The 8475-nt window shown below is 40.6% G+C and overlaps 1 long non-coding RNA gene across 1 annotated transcript; it reads left to right on the top strand.

The window, feature by feature from the left end:
* The first annotated feature begins 2031 nt into the window (after positions 1 to 2031).
* Positions 2032 to 5034, top strand: LOC141206921 (uncharacterized). Its single transcript, XR_012277430.1, has 3 exons — positions 2032 to 2253; positions 2566 to 2709; positions 4713 to 5034. It is a non-coding gene; the product is annotated as an uncharacterized lncRNA (long non-coding RNA).
* Positions 5035 to 8475: the final 3441 nt, after the last annotated feature.

Below are 8475 nucleotides of genomic sequence, written 5' to 3'. Positions count from 1 at the left end.
ATGTGGGGGAAAACCACTGCTTTGGTGTACGGCAGGGTTCGGAAGAGAAAGGAGCGCTATGTTGGCTGGGATAGGCAGCAGACACCATGTCATATTTGAAGAGTTCGCTGACATGCCAAAACAGCAGAAACCTCCACAAATGACCCCATTTTGTAAACTACACCTCTCAAGGAATTCATCTAGGGAAGTAGTGAGTATTTTTTAATTTTTAAATTTATACCATTGGGCAGTGAAAAAATCATAATTATATTTTTACCACAAAAAAATGTTTTACCCTCAAATTTTACATTTTCACACAGGGCAATGGGTAAAAATGGTGCCGAAATGTGTCACACAATTTCTTCTAAAAGTGTCAATACCCCATATGTGGCTGTATCGTACCGCTTAGCCATACGGTGAGATCTGGGGGGGACGGAGTGCTATTTGACAATTGGAGAACAAATTATTGTAGAATAGGCATTTGGATTTGGGAGCACAACATTTTCTGAATTTCTTTTGGGGGGCAAGGGTCATTTTGCTTTTCCAGAGCCTTTCTGCTACCAGTAACTTGGAAGTCCCTTATATTTTTAACAGATGACGGACCTGAGTGGGGACTAGCTTTTTTTGAGGACTGAGTTGAAGCTTTTATTGGGAACATTTTACGTAACATTTATCCGGCGCTCTAGGCTGAGCACTTACATCGGGGTTTCCATCTAAATTTCCAAGTGATGTAATTCAGATGAAACCCCTGCAGGATCCATTCACTGTAATGAGGCAGCAGAGTTACTCTGGACACCGTCTGGCCTCTGTGTAGCGGTGTCCTTTTTTTCAGAAGTGCACAAAACTGTGGCCAACCGCACTTTTATGCACGCCTAAAACAAATGACACCGTGGGATCCCAGGCTAGACGGCGTCCACAGTGGCCTATATCTGTCTCATTACAGGGAATCTTCCGTCATGGGTTCCGGCTGAATCATGTATTTCAGAGATTTACACGGAAACTCTGGTGTAAGTGCTCAGCGCAGAGCACAGGATAAATGTGGGCAGAGCCTTACTGGGATCTTTGGGGACATAATAAACAAATCAGTAGCAGGTGAAGAATTGGTTTTATTTATTTTTTACGCCGTTCCTAGTGTGATATAACTGATTAGATTACTTTATTCTTCGGGTCGGTGCGATTACAGAGATACCAGATTGATATCGGGTTTTTATGACTGACAGCTGTCACACACTTAAAGACGCTTTTTTTGCAAAATCTAGTTTTTGCATCACCATATTTTGAGAGCTATAATTTTTCCATATTTCGGCCGACAGAGTCATGTGACGGCTTGTTTTTTGCGGGACGAGTTGACATTTTTATTGGTACCATTTTTGGGGACGTGACATTTTTTGATCGCTTTCTATTCCGTTTTTTGGGAGGTAAAATTAACAAAAACAAACAATTCAGGAATTGTTTTTTGAGTTTTTTTTTTATGCCGTTCTGCGTGTGGTAAAAGTGATCAGGCAGCGTTATTCTTCGGGTCAGTACGTTTACAGCGATACTACACTTACTGTATTTTTTTTATGTTTTGGCGTTTTTACACAATAAAACTATTTTATAGAAAAAAATATTTTTTTTGCATTGCTTTATTCTGAGCGCTATAACTTTTTTATTTTTCGTCTGATGGAGCTGTATGGCGGCTTTTTTTTTGCGTAACAAGATGACGTTTTCAGTGGTACCATTTTTATTTCTATTTTGTTTTTTGATCGCATTTTTTTCCACTTTTTGTTTGGCAATATGATGAAAAAGCATATTTTTTTGCTCCGTTTTTTATTTATTTTTATTACGGTGTGCACAGAAGGAGTTAATTAGTGTGACAGTTTTATAGCTCGGGTTGTTTCGGACGCGGCGATACCAAATATGTGTACTTTTTTTGGTTTTGTAAAAATATACGGATTTATTGGTTTAATATTTTATTTATTTATTTTTATTTATTTTGTGATTTTTTTATTAATAGTTTAAAAACTTTTTTTTTACTTTTTTTCACATTTTTTCTTAGTCCCTGTATGGGACATTAATTTTTATTTTTCTGATCTCTGATCTCATGTAATGTAATAGACATATATTACATTACATGAGATCTTCCCTGACTGTTTCAGTCAGAGTCTCCTGTCTGGCTACAGCTGCAGCTGAGCCAGACAGGACACCATATATGGCAGAGCTGGAGGCGGTCATGTGACCTCCAGCTGCCATAGCAACCCCAGGTCCTGGAAGGACACGGAGGTCTTCGGAGAGGTAAGTGGACGACCCCCTCTCCTCCTGCTGTCTCCTATATGCCGTGATCACTATAGATCACAGCATATAGAAGACAGCTAAGGGTTAACATCACTGGGACCTGATCTAATCAGGTCCCGATGATGTTCCCTGTCAGAGCTAACGCTCTGCACCGGAATCGCAGCGCTTGCAGGACCCTAGGGGTCCTGAGCGCTGCGAGACCACCCACCGTTTTTAAACGTCGGCGCTGCACAGAGCCCAGCAAGCGCCGACGTTTATCTACAGTGGGCGGTCGGGAACCGGTTAATAACGTTTTCCTTCTCTGGTATCTAGGAGCCATTTCAGCTATTTGTAAAGGGAATCTGTCAGCAGTTTTTCTTGGCTATTCTGAGAGCAGCATGATGGGGTGAGCGCCACACTAGGAGTAGGACCACCGAGCCCAGAGCTATTGCAAGACGTGCAGACAATATATACCAGGTATGAATGAAGCCAATACAACATTATTGTTACTTGGGAATTAACCTACTTGGATATAATACATCCCTTGATATGTATATACCAAAAGGTCATTATCTTGGGAATGCCTATATTGGCTTTTATTATTTGGGATTATATCCTTTTACTATGTGACCTAGGATATACTATCAGTATGCATTAGCACAATTGGAGCTACTACTATTTAGCCCTGGTGTCTCTGCAATTCAAATATTTACATTATACCTCCTCACTATTATATGGTATTACTATATATATGTGTGTGTGCTCTTTTCTTTGCCGCCATGTACCCAAATTATTATAATAAAGGTCTTTTTTAACACATTGACCCCTTGTCGGATGTACTATATATTGGTTGTTGTTGAGAGCAGCATGATGTAGAGACAAAGACCCTGATTCTAGGGACGTCTCACTTACAGGGCTGCTTGTTGTAGTTTTGATAAAAATCACACTTTTATTAGCAGAAGATTATCACTAGAGGACTAGTAAACCTGCTGCCAGGTAGTCCAACCACGCCCCCCACCACTGATTGGCAGTTTAAATACAGTGTACACAGAAAGCTGCCAATCAGTGGTGTGGGTGGGGTTATTATACAGAGCTCAGCATTCAGAGATCTGCATGAGAAAAAAAAACTGCAATTTTATAAAAATAACACCAAGCAGCCCAGTAAGTGATACATCGTTGGAATCAGGGCCTCGGATTATGCTGCTCTCAAATGGGATAGCAAAAACCTGCTGACATATTCCATTTAAAGGGGCAGCGGCTACTAAATCCAGACATGGTGCAAAATTTAAATTCTGCTGCAGATTTACTGCTGTAGATTTTTAATTCCTAAAAATCCCTGTAGATTCAGAGGATCTCAACCTTTTCAATGCAAATTATTTTCAAGACTTATTCACAGATATTATGAAATATTACAGTAGAAATAAAAAAAAAAAAAAGCACAATACCTAAACCCCCTCCTTGGGAAAAATATACGGCAAGTATAAGAAAGACAAAAATTTATTCTGGAGTCATATTGAAGTGTAAATAGAATTGTAACCATACAATGTAAACAGCAGCGAATGTAAGTAGGATCCACTGGATCTATATAAGAGGAACGCTTTCCAAAGCTGATCTTCTGAGCCCACCGCTATGCTGGCTGGACCGGCATTGTGATCGTCAGCACCTGGAATATACGTCACGTTTTACTGCAGCTCATAGAACCAAATGATAAGACGCAGAGCAGTGCGAGGCTTGTGACTCGCTATACACAAAATATACGACATGTTTGATGAATGGCATAAAGGAAAGCCGATGCATTCAGATGTCTCTGGGCAACTATATGTTGTGATAGATAAGTTCCTGTCAGGGTGAGGGGCAGCATCCTATCTGCTCACTCATCATGACAGGTTTACAACATGTTGACTCATGGACGTGATCAGTCAGTCAATCAATGACATAGATGCACGTTCTTGATTCCGAGAGGTAGGTCAGAGATGTCCGTCTCAATCAGTTTACCTTCACCCATCTAGGATGGATGGCTGCTGACATCGTTGGCCATTATGTCCATACACAATTATTATCCCCTAATTGTGATGTACAGTACAAATTTATATTGTGGTACCGTCTTAGCCTGAAAATTTGATGGAAATAATTTTATGCCCAAAAATGGCAAAAGTATTCTCGGAGTGATACCTTTATTGGCTAACCAGAAAAATATATATATATATGCAAACTTACAGAGCACACAGGTTCCTTCTTCAAGCAGGATTATAAATGTTATGAATTCATGTGTAATATTGCCTGAAGAAGGAGCCTCTGTGCTCTGAAAGCTTGCATATATATTTTTTTCTGGTTAGCCAATAAAGGTATCACTCCAAGAATACTTTTGCCATTTTTGGGCATAAAAGTATTCACATAGAATTATCCACTAATTAAAAGAATTTATTTTTGCTAAATAAATGTATACATTTTTTAAAATTTTATTTTATACATTTTCTCAGAGAACCTCTTTAAGAAGGAGATTTCAGAATGGGCTATAAGACATGTCCAGCTTTGCTTAATTGTCTCACCTTACTGTCCTTGTTGAACTGAGCTCCACTTTGTTCTTGGATGATATTGTAAGGAATGAAGACGTCTAGATGATACAAATCGGGACGTCTGACTATTCTGTCTTCACCCAAGTCCAACACAAGAGATCTAGCAGAAGACTGTAAAGAGAAGACCAGAGTGGTAGCAACGCTTATGTCGCTGAATGCTTCTGTACGGGAAAGAAAGTTGTAACCAACAAGTGCACAAAAATCTAAACTTTTATCTTGATACGTGGCCAACTAGAAGTTACTGTGTAGCTCCACACGTCTCATACATTAAATCTGACACGTGGAGGAACTGCTCACAGAAAATGCTGAAAAATATTTTTTAGGATTCACACGGCATTAAAAGGAGTTGTCCACCACTTTAATACTAATGGAATATCCTTAGGATAGGTCATCAATATTAAAGTGCCAGACAACCCCTTTAAGTGAGGCATAATGAATGGTACCAGAATTTCAGATAATGTAGCCTTCATTAGGCAGAAGGCCCACTCGGTTATATGAAGAAATCTGGGGTCCCCAAAAGCAAACCCAGTAATCACCAGATTCCCGTGTGGTGACTACTTAATCTGCTTTTTGGGAAGACCAGAACTGACCCCTATATTTAACCAAGTGGGTCCCCTCAAGCTACATTATCCTGTCTGATGAAGGCTACATTAGCTGAAACATTCTTAATCTTCATTATGCCTCATTTAACGCAATGTGAGTCATGGACATGAGAAAAATCAAATTAAAAAATAAATACATTTAAAGCATTTTCTGTGCGATTCCTCCAAATGTCGCATTAATATAGAAAAAATAAAGAGCGGCGTGTTCTACACTATTGCAACAAGCCTCTTTCATCATTTCTATCATCATTATAACATCATTTATATGCACCAGCACCATGAGATCAATGGCACTATATAATTAAATAATAATATATACATCTTCCCAGCAGCTTGTTTTCCCTCTATCTCCTCTCTGGATCTATGAAGCCAGAACTGTCAAAGAAGAGGTGATGGTGGAGATGGAGGGGAAACAAGCAGGGGGGAAGGCTTATATAAATGACTGGTCCCGCAGTGAAGCACTGGGCGTCTGTGCTTGGTTTGAACAGTCATTCTCCGCTGACAGAGTCGTTTACAGAGATCTTCTTTCCAATTCCAACAGCTTGCAAACAACCCACCATGGTATGAAAAAAAAAATTATATCATCATCATCCAGTAAATGTGTCACAGCTGCCAGCAATTGGCTACTGTGGACACCTCAAAGCTGTGATGATAAAAGTTGGCAGAGGAGGACCGGTAGCACGAGGTTGGCACAGACTTTTAATAAGGGAAGACTTTTGGAAATCACATGAAATGCAAAAAGGTCACAATCCTAAACCACATCTGAGGGTCTCACCACTTTAGGTAAAGAGATTTCAGCCACCAGAAAACTTGGGTGTCCTACAGGAGGTTCCGCCACAATCATGTAATCTGGTTTCACGGGTGAACTGATAAAAAAAGGAAGGAAGCAGTATATTGCAAGGGTACACCATCAATTTATGATCTGTTGGGGTCAATCTCTAATATAATAAAGGGGCACTGATGCTGGTAAAGAGGAACAGCCCCTTTCAGGGTCATTCCCTGCACATTGGCATCATGGCCTCCACTGTGCAGCGGAACGACAGCATAGATCCAGCAAAGTGAATGGGCTTAGCTGCAGTTCTCCTGCACAGTGAAAATCCGGGTAGCTGCCCCACACCAGCATATTCTTTAAAAAGGGCAGCGGGGTTACTTCCAGGCTGCAGCCCCCTTATTCTTGGAGTCCAAGAAGTTGGATATCCTATATCTTTTGTAAGATGGGATTCTAAAAAAAGTAAATGCATGCATTAAACCTCAAAGTAACCCAAACCTTTCAACTTCTGAGATGAGGGACTTGCTTGGAGTTAGCTGGGAGGGTCTGTAGGAAAAAAATAAAGACCATAAAGGCATAATAGTTAAAACAAAAAAAAAAAACAATGTCCACATTGTTCTTGCACCATAACAAGCCATTCTGCAACTTCCCCCATCTGTTGGGTTTAACCCATCACCACGAGGAGTGGCGCTCCTCCATCTGTTGGGTGTAACCCATCACCACGAGGAGTGGCGCTCCCCCATCTGTTGGGTGTAACCCATCACCATGAGGAGTGGCACTCCCCCATCTGTTGGGTGTGACCCATCACCATGAGGAGTGGCGCTGCCGCTTCTGTTGGGTATAACCTATCACCAGGTATCATACTTTGTGTACCTAGAGGAAATGTGGTATTATAAGACATCCAATCAATTGAATGGCCGACCATGTACTGCATGGATGAGCGAGGAACATCAGAGAAGAAGCCGCCGATGCTCAACAGCAGCCTACTCTGTCGTCTTTTACAGACTGTATGCCATAGACTTGTACCTTAGAGTTGGGACTTACCCCATTATGTTCATTTCCTGAATCATCGGTTTTGATTTGGTTCTGATATTCTGTTCAAAAATGGATCCCAGGAACTTCCGATTTTTCGGCATTTTCCACTCTGAAGGGAAACCATAGATGATAAACAGGGTCGGACTGGAACTGAAACTCAGCTCTGGCATGTGAGAGGACGCAGGCCCGCCCGACGCGCGTTAAATTTGAAATATTTTCGTCAATTATTTGGGTATATGTCACAATAAAAATTGCTGCAAACTGCACTTTATCATCGATAGACAAAAACTGACATAATGTAAAATATAAACTTCCCTCCAGGAAAATGTTAATTTCTTTCAACTGGAGGGACGGACATATTTGTAATATAGAGCTCCATGTTCCCAAAAACGCTATGTTTGATAGTACCAGGAAAAGCAGGAAAGTGAATCCTTGCAGATCTGAAGCAGTTTCATGTCTATTCTTTCAGTATTTTTGCAGCGTTTCTAAAGAACGGGACAAAAAAAATCTCAAAAAACGCAATATCAAGGGGATTTTCCTGCCGAGCGACACGTTTTTTGTGCAGAAATGTTCTTCCCTTTCTTTTTTGTTTATATTTTGTGTTATACACTAGTGGCGAAAATTGAGGCAACACTTTCAGTTTTTCACCATCACCAATATTTAATGGAGGTTGTCACTGACCTACTTACTTGTACACACGCCCTCTTCTGCGATATGTATTCTATGTTGGTTTATAGTGACCTGGGTGTGATGTAAGACAGATATTGTGCGATTAAAATGCGTTTTTTATATTTTAAAGCCAGTTTGTCATCAGAAGGTAAGCAATTACATGTTTTCGTTCTCAAGTGTGTAAGCGGTTTCAAGAGACTGGTTCGATAAAGAATAAACCAGGTAGAGAAAGGAAGAAGGCTACAACTCCTCAGACTGATAGAAGAATTGTTAGAATCGCCCTAAATAACAGGGAATAAACTGCTGTTAACATCAAGGAGCTTATCAACACCGGAGTGACAGTGTCTGACCGGACGGTTCGACGATGACTGGTAAATGCGGGGTTAAGAGCCAGAATACCAGGTAAAAAGCCATTTTTGAAAACCTCACAGCATCAGAAACGTCTGCAGGGGCCAAAGAACATTGTAAATGGACCATTGAACAATGGAGAAATGTTATATGGAGCGATGAGACACGCATATCCATCTTTGGCAGCGACGGTGTCCGCTACGTTCGACGACGACCTGGAGAGGACTGGTTGCCAGAGGGTACA

This window comes from Phyllobates terribilis, unplaced genomic scaffold (genome assembly GCF_046119375.1).
Source record: "Phyllobates terribilis strain yellow unplaced genomic scaffold, ASM4611937v1 Scaffold_150__1_contigs__length_4496277, whole genome shotgun sequence".
Lineage (NCBI taxonomy): Eukaryota > Metazoa > Chordata > Amphibia > Anura > Dendrobatidae > Phyllobates > Phyllobates terribilis.
This window is presented reverse-complemented; position numbering and strand designations above follow the sequence as displayed.